This window comes from Amphiprion ocellaris, chromosome 12, assembly GCF_022539595.1.
Source record: "Amphiprion ocellaris isolate individual 3 ecotype Okinawa chromosome 12, ASM2253959v1, whole genome shotgun sequence".
NCBI classification, from domain to species: domain Eukaryota; kingdom Metazoa; phylum Chordata; class Actinopteri; family Pomacentridae; genus Amphiprion; species Amphiprion ocellaris.
Genome location: NC_072777.1, coordinates 35,063,395 through 35,076,129, shown reverse-complemented (window position 1 = coordinate 35,076,129; position 12,735 = coordinate 35,063,395).

Genomic DNA, 12,735 nt, shown 5'->3' with positions numbered 1-12,735 from the left:
AAAACCTTGAATAAATGAAAAATATTTTGGTCAGATATGGCCCTGTTTTGTTTTGGATATTAGTGAGACACATGGTACAGTATGTTTGGCTTTGGTTTTATTTTTTATACCCAAAATGAAGCAACAAAATGTACTGCAGTAAGTACTGCATATATTCACTTGAAGACACCACGTGACTCCGAACCATTGTTTACTCTTCTACATGTGCTGCACACAGTGGTGAATATGTTGGAAACACTGGAATCTGAGCGCACTCTACAGGTGAACATAAAAACATCAGTTTTTTTTACTTTGAATAAAAATGCATGCAAGATATATCCCATGGACTTCGAAAGTCCCTCAATTATTTATTGACCTGGACAATATTTGAGGACAAAATATTTATATACATTATAATAATACATATTTGGGACAAATTTCATGTCATTCTGGACTAATTTTCTGTAATTATGGATCATTTTCAAGTCATTCTGGACGGGTCAATATATAATTGCAGGACTTTTTGTAACATAGTTGACATTTTAGTGATATCCAGTCATTTTTTATTAGTAAGTGATTGTTTCTGTAGTAAATAATTATGGAATTTGTAAAGACATGATCATAATGAACATAAAAACAGTCCCTCAATTCTATATTGACCCATATTCCAGTCAGATATATACTTCATATCAAACATTTAAAATGCAGGATTCAGGAAGTGAAGGCTGTAAAAATTTGATCCAAAAACACAAGAAGTACCTTTATTATTGCTATAAGTTACTGCTCGGTGTAGAATTTCTTCTGCATATAATTTGCACAGTGAAGGCAGCAGCTGCTGTGCAACGCTGAGCTGAATAAAACAAGTGAATCATTATGTGACTTTGCAGTTGGGACAGTGAAAGAAAATATTACCGAAATAACATTTCTGACTCTACATAACAAAACATGGGGTGATTATCATATATCACTGTAAACAAAACCAAACAACATATCTCATTACAGTGCAGCTGTCGCGGCAGCTCGGCTCTCTGCTGCAGGAAGCAGCAGGCAAATGGAAATTGCTTCAGTCAGAGCAGACACCAGACGCCTTCCTCACTTCATATTGCAAATCCACAGATATGGAGTTTTTCAGAGACACACCTCGCATCGATATTTCACAGTGACAGCAGCAACTACTATCACTCGCCCCTAAGCTTTTCATGGTGTTTTCCCCTGACATCCCATCCATCATTAACTGTCACGTTATAAAGTTCCAGCACCAGAAAAGACTGTTTTTCTCTTTCCGCCGTCCAATCGGCATTACAGGAAATTTCAATTTCAGCTCAATCTTCCCAAATTACCTGCTGCACTGCGGCCGCACAGCGACAGCCAGCAGGTTTGATTACAAAAAATTGTTTGCTCTTTATTATGGTAATGGGCGCCTTTCAAAAACAGCACCTTGGAACCTTTGCCCTCCAAGTGCATTAAATTCTTCTGAGATGCCGCTTTAATGGCACGGCAGACTGCATAATCGAACACAGGATGACATTTAAAACAGGAAAATTGCAAATTGGAGTACTGTGTGTGTCTACTGGATAAGTGGCCAAAGTGGTGTTTGGTGGTGAGCATCTGCTGAGGAACGATCAGAAGCTGCTTAAAGTAGCGAACACGAAAGGTGTGAAGACCCGAGTGAAATGCAAGGAATTGTTTTTCCTCTTCACTATTATTCTTTCAGCTTGGTGGTTAACACTGTCGCCTTGCAGCTAGAAGGTCCCTGGTTTGCGTCTTGGCTTTCCTGGGATCTTTCTGCATGGAGTCTCCATGTTCTCCCTGTACATCTGTGGGTTTTCTCTGGATTCTCCAGGTTCCTTCAGTCCAAATACATGCTGAGGTTAATTGATTATTCCAAATTGCAAATAGGTGTGAATGTGAGTGTGATTGTTTGTCTCTATGTGTAGCCCTGTGACAGACTGCTACCTGTCCATGTGTCCTGTGTCTTCACCCTCAGTCAGGTGTGGACTGGCCACCTGGCGTCTAGTAGGGGCTGGTCAACAGGTTCCCCCAAACCTGTAATCACTAAACTGTAACGGCATTTTAAATTTGACAGGTCGCTTCTCTTTACTGGCGCAGCTTTTCCAGTCTTTAAGGCACTGATTATCAGCTCAGGAACACGCAGACCAATCACGTACAAGTTCAGCCATCCCACGTGACACTACTCAGCCAATGAAGTCTCTGCATTGTAGGCGCTAAACATTACAGTTCTGAGTTCAGAAAACAGTTGAGAGGTGACAGTTATCTCATTGAATAGAAAGACAAATAACGCAACATCAACAGGAAACTAGCCCTGAACATGCTGACTATGTTAGGCTAAACATACAGCTGTAAGCCAGCTTCTCAACTATGAACATAAACTAAATCTGGTTCCAGATTCACCAATGAGCTCCAGATGCGCTTGAGAACGACCTTGACACCGTTCAGACCATGATTCAGAAAACTGGCAGCTCAGCAGGGATATAAGGGGAACGATAGAAGACAGGAAAAACATGTAAAAGTGTTCAATAGTTTACATTTGTTGAGATTTAGATATTGTTAAAGATGTATATAAATTGCTTCAGGTTGTTCAGTCATTATTTTTTGAAGTTCTGCATTTTGATTTAACCCTCATGTCGTCCTGCAGGTCAAAATTGACTCGTTTTAAAGTTTGAAAATGTGGAAAAAAAAAAATATTTTCACAGTGAAACTTCTGATGTCCACATTTTCAACATGTTTTGAAAGTCTTTGAACATTTTTTGGTGGAAAAAAACAAATGTTAAAAATGTTTCTTAAGAACATTCACAAAAAAATCTACCAAAATCCAGCAAATTTTTCTGGATTTTGGCTGATTTTTATGTGAATGTTCTTACAGAAAATATTAAAAGTTTTACTGATATATATGGAATCACTTTAGATATTTTTAGGATTTTTTTTTCGAAGATTTTTACTAATTTTTGGAAAATATTTTCATCCCAAATTTGGGCTCAATATACAGTCATATTGATAACACCACCTGGTGGATGGACAGGAAGTGCTCTATAACTAGCCTGTACATGCTCCACTCTGCCTCAGACTTTACATGTGTGATGTGAGTATCCAATCAACGCCGCTTGCAGCTTTAATTTTCTTTTGGCTTTTATTTGACCGTTCACAGCAGAGAGACAGGAGATGGACAGAGAACAGAGTCGAGCCTCTTCTGCTAATAATCTAAAGTGATGCAGCTTCATGGATTAAGATGATTTCAATGCAACGCAGGTTCGTACTTACAAATTGGAGGACACAAGAGGGACGGAGCTGGTTTGATTAAGAGTGTTGCAGCAACACACACACATAAACAAACCCAGCCTACTATCCCCTTCACACACATCCTCTCACTCTTAGGATTCCACTCTGCTGCACATCGCCACACAGTGCAGCACTCCGGTTCAACATCTCCCTGTGTGGGGAGCGAGGGAGGCAGCCAACCATCGGAAACTCATTATTACAGTACTAAGTGATGGATCATTTCCAAATGATCTCCACGTACACCTCAACAATTAAGCCACCAGCACGGCAATTACAGATCAGCAATATAGCGATGGGACACAGATATACGGCCAGGCTTTAACCTTTGGGCTGGCGGACAGATTATACTTATTAAGCCACAGCTTTATTGGACCAATAAAAATCGTCGTGCCGCCATATTGGCCCACATAACTGCCGAGTGGACGTTCTTCCTGAGAGGTCGGACGAATCTCTGCAAGAGGAGATCACTGTGTGCATCCTTTTTCTTTAATTATACATGTGTTTATTAGATTTTTTGTTTGCAAATTACAGCAAATCAAGCAGCAAAATGCAACAAAGCAAATTTTTCCTCCTATCCCCTCTTCCTCTCACCAAATAAGTAGAAGAAAAACATGTTAAAACTATAAAAATAAGACGGAAGTAAAAAAAAACAAAAAAAAAAACAAGACATTGGGTATGGGTGTCAAGGAGTGTCAAACATGAGGCTCGCGGGCCAAAAGTGGTCCTCCAGAGGGTCCAATCAGGCCCTCAAAGTGTGAAAATTCCAGAGAAAACATTAACTGCAGATTGTAAATTAGTAAAACTATAAATTTGAAATCATTTCTAGACCATGACAAGTTGTTTGGATCAGAAAGTAAAACACTAGATTGTTCATTGTTCTGTTGTCATTTTGTGTCTCATTTTTGTAATATTTTGTTTTGCTTTTGTTGTTTTTTTTTGTCTGGCTTTTGTCGTTTGTCTCATGTTTTTGTCGTTTTGGTTCTTGTTTTTGTCGTGTTGTAACTTTTTTGCCTAATTTTTTGTCTCTTTTTTGTTTTGTTTCATGTTATTTGTCTCATTTTTGTCATTTTGTGTCTCATTTTTGCAGTTTTTTTGTCTTGTTTTTTTGTTTTTTGTCTCTTTTTTGTCTGACTTTTGTCGTTTGTCACGTTTTTGTTGTTTTGTTTCTCGTCTGTCGTTTTGTGTTTCCTTTTTGTCTCACTTGTGTTGTTTGTCTTGTTTTAGTCATTTTGTGTCTAATTTTTGCAATATTTTGCCTTTTCTTTTTGTTTTTTGTCTTTTTTTGTCTGACTTTTGTCATTTGTCTCATGCTTTTGTCGTTTTGTTTCTCGTTTTGGTCGTTTTGTGCTTCCTTTTTGTCTCGCTTGTGTTATTTGTCTCGTTTTTGTCATTTTTGTTTGGCGTTATTCGTTGTTTTGTCCATTGTTTTTGTCGTTTTGTGTTTTGTCTCACTTGTGTTGTTAGTCTATTTCTTCTTTTTTGTCTAATTTTTTGTCTTTTTTGTTTTGTTTCATGTCGTCTCTCATTTTTTGTCATTTTGTTTCCCACTTATGTTGTTTGTGTGTCATTTTTGTAATATTTTGTCTTTTTTTTTCTTTTTTAAAGTAAAATCCTCTCTGGTTCAGTTCCAGATGACTAAATGTTGTGTTCCTTTGTCGACACTCTGTGATCTGGAAGTTGTAATGTGGAAATGATAAACTGAGGCTGAATGTTGTTGAAACTGTGTTTATTTTTTCTTAAGAAATTTCTCATTGTTCATGATGTTTTGTAACAAGATGGACATGGACATTCTACTTCCTCAGAACTTCCTCCTGCTGAAGCACATTACCAACATTGGCATCAAGTCTAAAAAAAAAAACATATAAACGGTCTCCAGATGTCATCAAAAACATGTTGTTTCCATCTAATGATGTAGGTTATCTTGTCTATTGTTATGTTTGATGCCATCTCTTTCATCCACCTTCCAGCTCTTGGTCCATCAACATTTTTCCAATTAAGGGAAATTATCTGTTTAGCTTGTAATATACACATATCTACAAGTCTAGATTCCTTTCTCTATAAGTGTGGGATAATTGGATATACACCCAGAAGGAAAAACTTAGGGTCCATTGGCAACTTCTTAGCTAATATTTGCTTCTTCTTAGCTTTATTGACCAATATTGTGCAGCCATATCAGCCCACATAACTGCAGAGTGGACGTCCAGAGATCAGACAAATCTCTGCAAGAGGAGATCAGTGTGTACATCCTTTTTATTCAGGCGACGTCTTTGTTTTTGTGCACTTTATCATCTCCGGTAAACAAATTCTTTACTCTCATTTTTCACACTGATGTACAGCCACTATTTGTTGAGTTTTCATGGATTTTTGCACAGAGAATGAATCACAGTGATTTGTTAAACCCCCTGACATCTTCAGTGCCACCATCACATTGGCATTTCTGGTTTATGGTGTAATATTTTGAAATCCATTGTACGGATTGCAAGTAAATTTGGCAAATATATTTCTTATGACCGCGGTGATTCTTTTACTTTTCTTCTCAGTGAAATGTTTCCGTCATCCAGTGAAATTTCGCATTATCAATTTGATGGATTGGGAGACAGTGGAGACATTTGCTTGACTTTATGATTTCCAGACTTCTCTTCTGAAGCCACCTGTTAGCTGACATTTGTGGTTTTGAGTGAAATGTCTCAAACAGATTGTCATTAAATTTCTTATTGAGTGAATCACACTTTGGCCATTGCTTCGCTTTTTATCGTGTATCATCACGACTTTAGTTCTCAAACACTTTCCTTGGCCTCAACTATTCTTACATTGCAAACACATTAAACCATGATGATCAACATGTTAAACATCACTAAACTAAACGTCATCTGTTTAGTACCAGGACGTCTCCAGTTCTGGAAGTAAAATCACGTTCATTTTTACTCACAGTTGAAGCATTTCTGTGGTGCAGATCAGCATCAGAGTCTTCTTTCTGAATCGTCTGTACAAAAGAGAAACAACAGTGTTAGAAAGTGTGTTGCTCATTGATTAAAAGTTACAGATACAAGAGTTTGTACATAAAAAGTTAGAAGTCGAAGTTAACTACATTTCCCAAGGTGCATCTGGCAAAAAATAATAAAGTCTAATCAGTACAGTCTAGTCACAACACTAACGAACTAGATTTTGGCCAGAAATTTTAATCAGTGTTTGGATTCTGGGGCAATTTTGGATGAACTTTGTTAATTTTGTTCACAAATTCAACAACTAAACATGCGATATGACTCAGCAGTGGCAGCCAAGGCTTCTAGGTGTTGTAGTCTGTGATCCTCAGTGGTGAGAATCTTGTTTGTCTTCCTAAAGTAACACTAAGGATATAAGTGAAATGGAAATACAGAATGAAGAAACAATTTTAGTACCAGCAGCCTTTCACACTTTTCTACTGCAGGAAAATTCTATTTCTAATGCAAAGACGGAAACAAAGAAAAATTGTCAGACAATATGAACACATTTAAAGCTGTGAATTATGAATATTCTGTCCAATATCAGTTTTTCCACATATATATATATATATATATATATATATATATCTCGCATCGTATTCGATCGTATCGTACCGTATTCTATCACATTGTATCGTATCGTATTGCATTGTATTCTATCGTATCGTATTGTATTGTATGGTATTGTATCGGATTTTACCGTACTGTATTCTATTATATTGTATCGTACTCTTATTGTACAGTATTCTATTGTCTTGCATCGTATCATTTCGTATTGTATCGTATTCTATCGTATTGTATTTTATCATATTGTATTATGTTCTATCGTATGGTATTCTATGGTATTATGTTCTATCGTATGGTATTCTATGGTATTATGTTCCATCGTATGGTATTCTATGGTATTATGTTCTATCGTATGGTATTCTATGGTATTATGTTCTATCGTATGGTATTCTATGGTATTATGTTCTATCGTATCGTATCACGTTGCATTCTATCGTATCATATTGTATTGTATCATATCCAACGGTGCACCAATAAGTGTCGGTTGTTGTTATCATCTGCTTCCATTGAAAATGACCTGTAGCCAGTTGTTTTTTTCACCAGTTGTCTGCACCAACTAAACAAATCTTACATACATCGTACGATACATCATTCGGATCTGAACAACTGGTTTAGTTGGACTGAAACAGAATCTCCATCCTGTTTACTTTCTTTCTTCCCTGAGAATTTTCGGGTCTCCATCTTACATGTCCACAGAAACCGACACAAGCTGCCAAATTTTAACTTGCAGTAAATCTACTGTGACACCGGCTCATAAGCTAACTCCCATAAAGCTATCATGTGAAACTGGAGGTGACAAGGCGATGGGAGAGAAATCAGTCTAAATTGGTCGGATGAGCAATGAATCCATGCACACGGTGGCAGAAAAAAATAAACACAAGAACGGTGAGTGAGTAGCACACTGATAAAAAATGAACAGAAACAGGCTGAAAGAGAAAAGATGGAAATAAACTGTCAAGCTTTTCCCCCAGTAATGAGGACAAATTAATTCAAAGCCACGTGCCGCCACTGAGGTCCTTAATTAACTGCCTCTGGTTGAGGCAAAGCTATGAGTTTGACAGCAGCTTCTTTCTTCTTCACGGCCCTCCTCCTACTTCCTCTTCTTACTGATCTTTCATTAAAAACACCCACACATGCTCTGTTCCCTGAAACATCTACAAATACATAAAGAATGTAATATTAGAAATATCTGGGGAACAGGTGGGAACGTCAGGAAAAAAAAGCTCTACTTCTAGTTCTTGGTGGTATCATTGTGAAGAATGTTTTACTTCGATAAGACTTTGCTTACAGCCAGAAGGAGTGATAATTAAAACGTTGAAAGACAGGTACATAAAGATATAGTCACACATCATTTCTGCATTTGCTTGTAAAACTGCACTTTCTGTGAGATTATTCCACCCAATCTTCCCCACATTGTCATTAAAGTTTAACTGTTCGTTTTGCAGAAACTCTGGAATATGAATGACACCCGAGGCGGTGGAACCGGCGGAGCGGAGCGCAGAATGAAATGATCCTTTTCTTGTTCAACAAAGATGGCAAACTCAAATGTAATTTAGGTTAAAATAACCGACGCAGTGATGCTCGCTTACTTTAAACAAGCACTTGTTTGCGTGATTCATCTAAGAAAGACTAAAATGCTGCTTATTCAACCCCCATTCCTCAGCAGATGACAAGGTGACAGACAGAAACTCATGCTGCTTGTTTGATGTGATAATCGCTCATGATAAGTTTTTGGATGAAGTAAACGCAACAGCAGGAAAACACTTAGAGTTCCATTTAGAAGTGGAGATATGGCTATTGATTACAAGAAAGACAGTGGGAAACTGCACTATTAACTATAACTTACTATTAACATAACCAGCAGGTGTGAGGAAGAAGTATTCACATCCTTTACTTTAGTAAAAGTACCAGTACACCAATGCAGAAATACTCCATTACAGGTTCCTCTACGCTTGTCTGCTCAGATGCTTGTCTCTTTCTGGAGTTTATCCCTGTAAAGCCTGTCCCATCAAAAAATAGACAGAAAATTGTAATTTTTAGGATATGAGATGTTTATTAACCCTTTAAACAAAATCCAAAAGAAAATGTTTGCCATATCATTTCGTTTATGATCTAATTTTTGGATCAAATTTGATCCATTGGGTGGTTTTGGCAACTTTTTGCTCGCAACAATCTAAAGCAAAACTCCACCTGCTCCAGTCTACTAATTAGCATTGAGTGAGCTGACACACTTCATAATAATATAATAAATAAAATTAAAGGAAAGAACAAAACAACAAACTCTATCTCCCAGTAGGTTCTCACACTGAACATCTGGACTAATCCCACTAAACCTGCTCCATCTCCTCCTCTTCCTCATCTTCTACGTTTTACTTGGAAGAGACAATAAATGTATCTATTCTATTCTAACTGCTCCATGTCACTCGTGTTTCCATCCAGTATCTCGTTAGTCTTTCTGACAAAAATTGGTCAGTATAGTATAGTGATTATGATTTCAGAGGAATTGTTATTGTAAAAATACTCAAAATGCATTTGAAGATGGAATTTCATTCATTGAGTTAATTAAGTCATTAAAATAGTGTGTGTTTGTGTTTTCATAGCTATAATGTAGATTAAATTACACAAATGGTACATGACGATTCAGGAAAAAAGCTTGTTATAAACCTGGAGGATCACATCTGATACAGACATTTTAACGTGAGTTCATTGAAATATAAACAATGAATTACTTCATAAATATGTGTTATTTCAATGCAGAAAATGCTTATTTTTAAAATGAGTAACAATTTAGATGTTATTTGTACTTAAAAATTACCAATGACTTTCCTGGAAAACATGTGTGAATGATTTCATGACAACAGCCACTTTGAAAAGGGTCAAAATACGACTTCAGCTGCCTGTAGTGGAACGATGATCCACCAGAGGGCAGAATGCATGGATCAGGTTTTATACAGGTGCTTTTATATGGGTGGTTTAATGCACGTTGAAAGCACATTTGGTCCTATAAATCGACAGAGACTAGCTGGAGAGCCTCATCGTTTGTGTTCGTCTAATTAGAGACACTTTTTTGGGGATACTTTAAAAATAACAGCAATATACAGTCAGGGAAAAATGATCAGACCACCCTTGTTTTCTTCAATTTCTTGCTCATTTTAATGCCTGTGTAGGAGCCAGGATAATTCTTTTTCTTTTACTAATTTCTGTTTTTCTTGAGTTATCCCCGTCTAGTGGCTGAAAGATGGGATAAAAGCCAGGAAAGTGTGGCTACCAAGGAGAGACAGTCTTTTGACCACATCACACCACATTCTGCCTCTCCATCTGGGGCAAAACAGAGTCTCCTAACTGCCTGCAATGCCCAGGCAGGGGCACATTGGAGCACATCCTGAGCTGCTGGATGCATAGTCGATACACCTGGCGCCACAACCAGGTTCTGAAACCCATCGCAGAAGCCATCATTGTGGGCAGCAGCAGCAGCAGCAGCAGCAGCAGCAGCAGCAGCAGCAGCAGCAGCAGCAGCAGCAGCAGCAGCAGCAGCAGCAGCAGCAGCAGCAGCAGCAGCAGCAGACGGTCCCGTTCCACCACCCAGGCGATCGCCTTCATGAAGCTGGAGAACCGCAGGAGCCAGGAACCCAGCAGGACTCCTGGCAGCTGTCTGTCAACCTGGAGAAACAGCCTGAGTTCTCACAGCACATTGTGTCAACACATCCTCCTGGTTTCAGAGGAGATGAAGAGCATCATCCTGATGGAGCTGACGGTGCCGTGGGAGGACTGTCTGGAGAGAAAGAGGACCAGATATGAAGAGCTGGTCATCGACTGCTGCAAGCATGGCTGGAGGTCAGCTGCAGAGGGTTTGGAGGGCAATCACTCTACAAAACCTTGAGTGCACTGGGACTGGAGAGGAGAAGAGCCATCAGGAACATCACGGAGGAAGCAGAGAAAGCCTCGAGATGGCTCTGGATTAGGAGAGGAGATCCATGGGGGGCAGCAAATGCCACCGGAACACAAGCCGGGTGTAATCGACCACAGCTGGGTGATCTATGTTGAAACACCCGAAGATCCCAGGTTACATCACTGATGATCAGAAGCATCCAAGAGATGTATTCTATCAAGAAGTCCAAAAGTTTGGAAACCACTATGTAAGAAACCCAAGATGCCAGATAAATGAAGTAAATTAACCCTCGTGTCGTCCTGTGGGTCAAAATTTAGCCGGTTTAAAGTTTGAAAATGTGGAAAAAAATCTATTTTCACAGTGAAACTTCTGATGTCCACATTTTCAACATTTTGAGGAAATCTTTGAATATTTTTTGGTGGAAAAAAAGAAATGTTAAAAATATTTCAGAAGAACATTCACAAAAAATCAACCAAAATCAAGCAAATTTCGCTGGATTTTGGTTGATTTTTATGTAAATGTTCTTAAAGAAAATAGTAGAAGTTTTACTGATATATATGGAATCACTTTAGATATTTTTAGGATTTTTTGGAAGATTTTTACTCATTTTTGGAAAATATTTACAAGAATTTTCTTGCCAAATTTGGCAGGATTTTTTTAAAAAAATAAACATTTAAGGGAAACTTTTAAGGAATTATTGGAATTTTCTTCCTGAAGGTTTTGCAAATTTTCAGAAATTTGGGGAATTTTTTTGCTGAATTTTTAGATTTTTTTCAGACAAGAAAACAATATTTTTTGGTGCCTATAAATGAGGACAACAGGAGGGTTAAAACAACAAATCAAAACTTAAAAATTCTTGCCTGAAACTAGAACCTCCTTCTGTGTATCTGAACTATTATAACTATTACAAAGAAACATTACACAGGAACATCCAGGGTTCTGTAAAGCATCTTGAGACAATCTGAATTGTTATTGCGTCGCTGCAATTTTTAAAGTTTTTAAATTTGAAATTATAGAACTTTGTGTCAGTTTTATTGTCTGATGTTCTGTTTGTTCTCGTCCTGTTCTTTGTTGATGCTGCTCTTTGTGCCTTTTAATAAAATGTTTGAGTTTGAATTATTGAAGCTATATAAATAAAATTGAATTGAAATGAGGAAAGTGCAGTAATTCCCTTTGAAACATTGGAAATGGCGGTATTAAGCATGGAAATACTCCAATAAAAGTACTTTATATCGCTGAACATCGCCAGACTTAAACTGCTTTAATAAAGGATAACAGTGGAACAAAGGAGAACCAGACATCTTGTTTTTTATTCCATATTTTCCTTGTCAAAATGTGGCACTTACATTTCCCACCATGCACCTCAGCGGCTGACAGCTGGGTTTGGATATCTGGGTGTGTTCCGCCGTAGCCTGGAGCGTCTAACAGGTCTGGTGAGCTCGGCTCTTTCTGACTCGGTTCTTTTCAAACGGCTGCCGCTGACTCGGGGGACTTCACTCCAGCAGATGATCAGACTTTCTGAAACTTGTTCTGGAGCAACAGAGGACTTCTACACAACTTTCCTCACATAGACAGAAGCACCGTCTCTCTCTGCACCAACTGTCAAATAAAGGCAAAAAAGAATCTTAAAAAAAAGTTGCTGGGAATTTGTAACCTCTGACTACACACACATAGTGTATGTAAAACCACATCTATAGTTACACACCCATGGATACTGTGGACTGAACAGTAACAGCAGCAGCAGCAAGGACATATGCAGAGGGAAGCTTAGAATTATATTAATGAGATCAAATCCAGATATCTGCCTACATTAATTTAGTCTGGTGAACCATATAATATTGTGATATGTAAATCAGTGGAATAAATGGGTCTTAACCTAAATATTTACAATTACTTATCAGTACATTTACATACTAAATAATGTTTTAGGTTCCTAACCTTAAAGTAAATGCACACAATTAACAAGAGTATATAATATCTTATAATGTAATACCTTAACCCTCCTGTTGTCCTCATTTACAG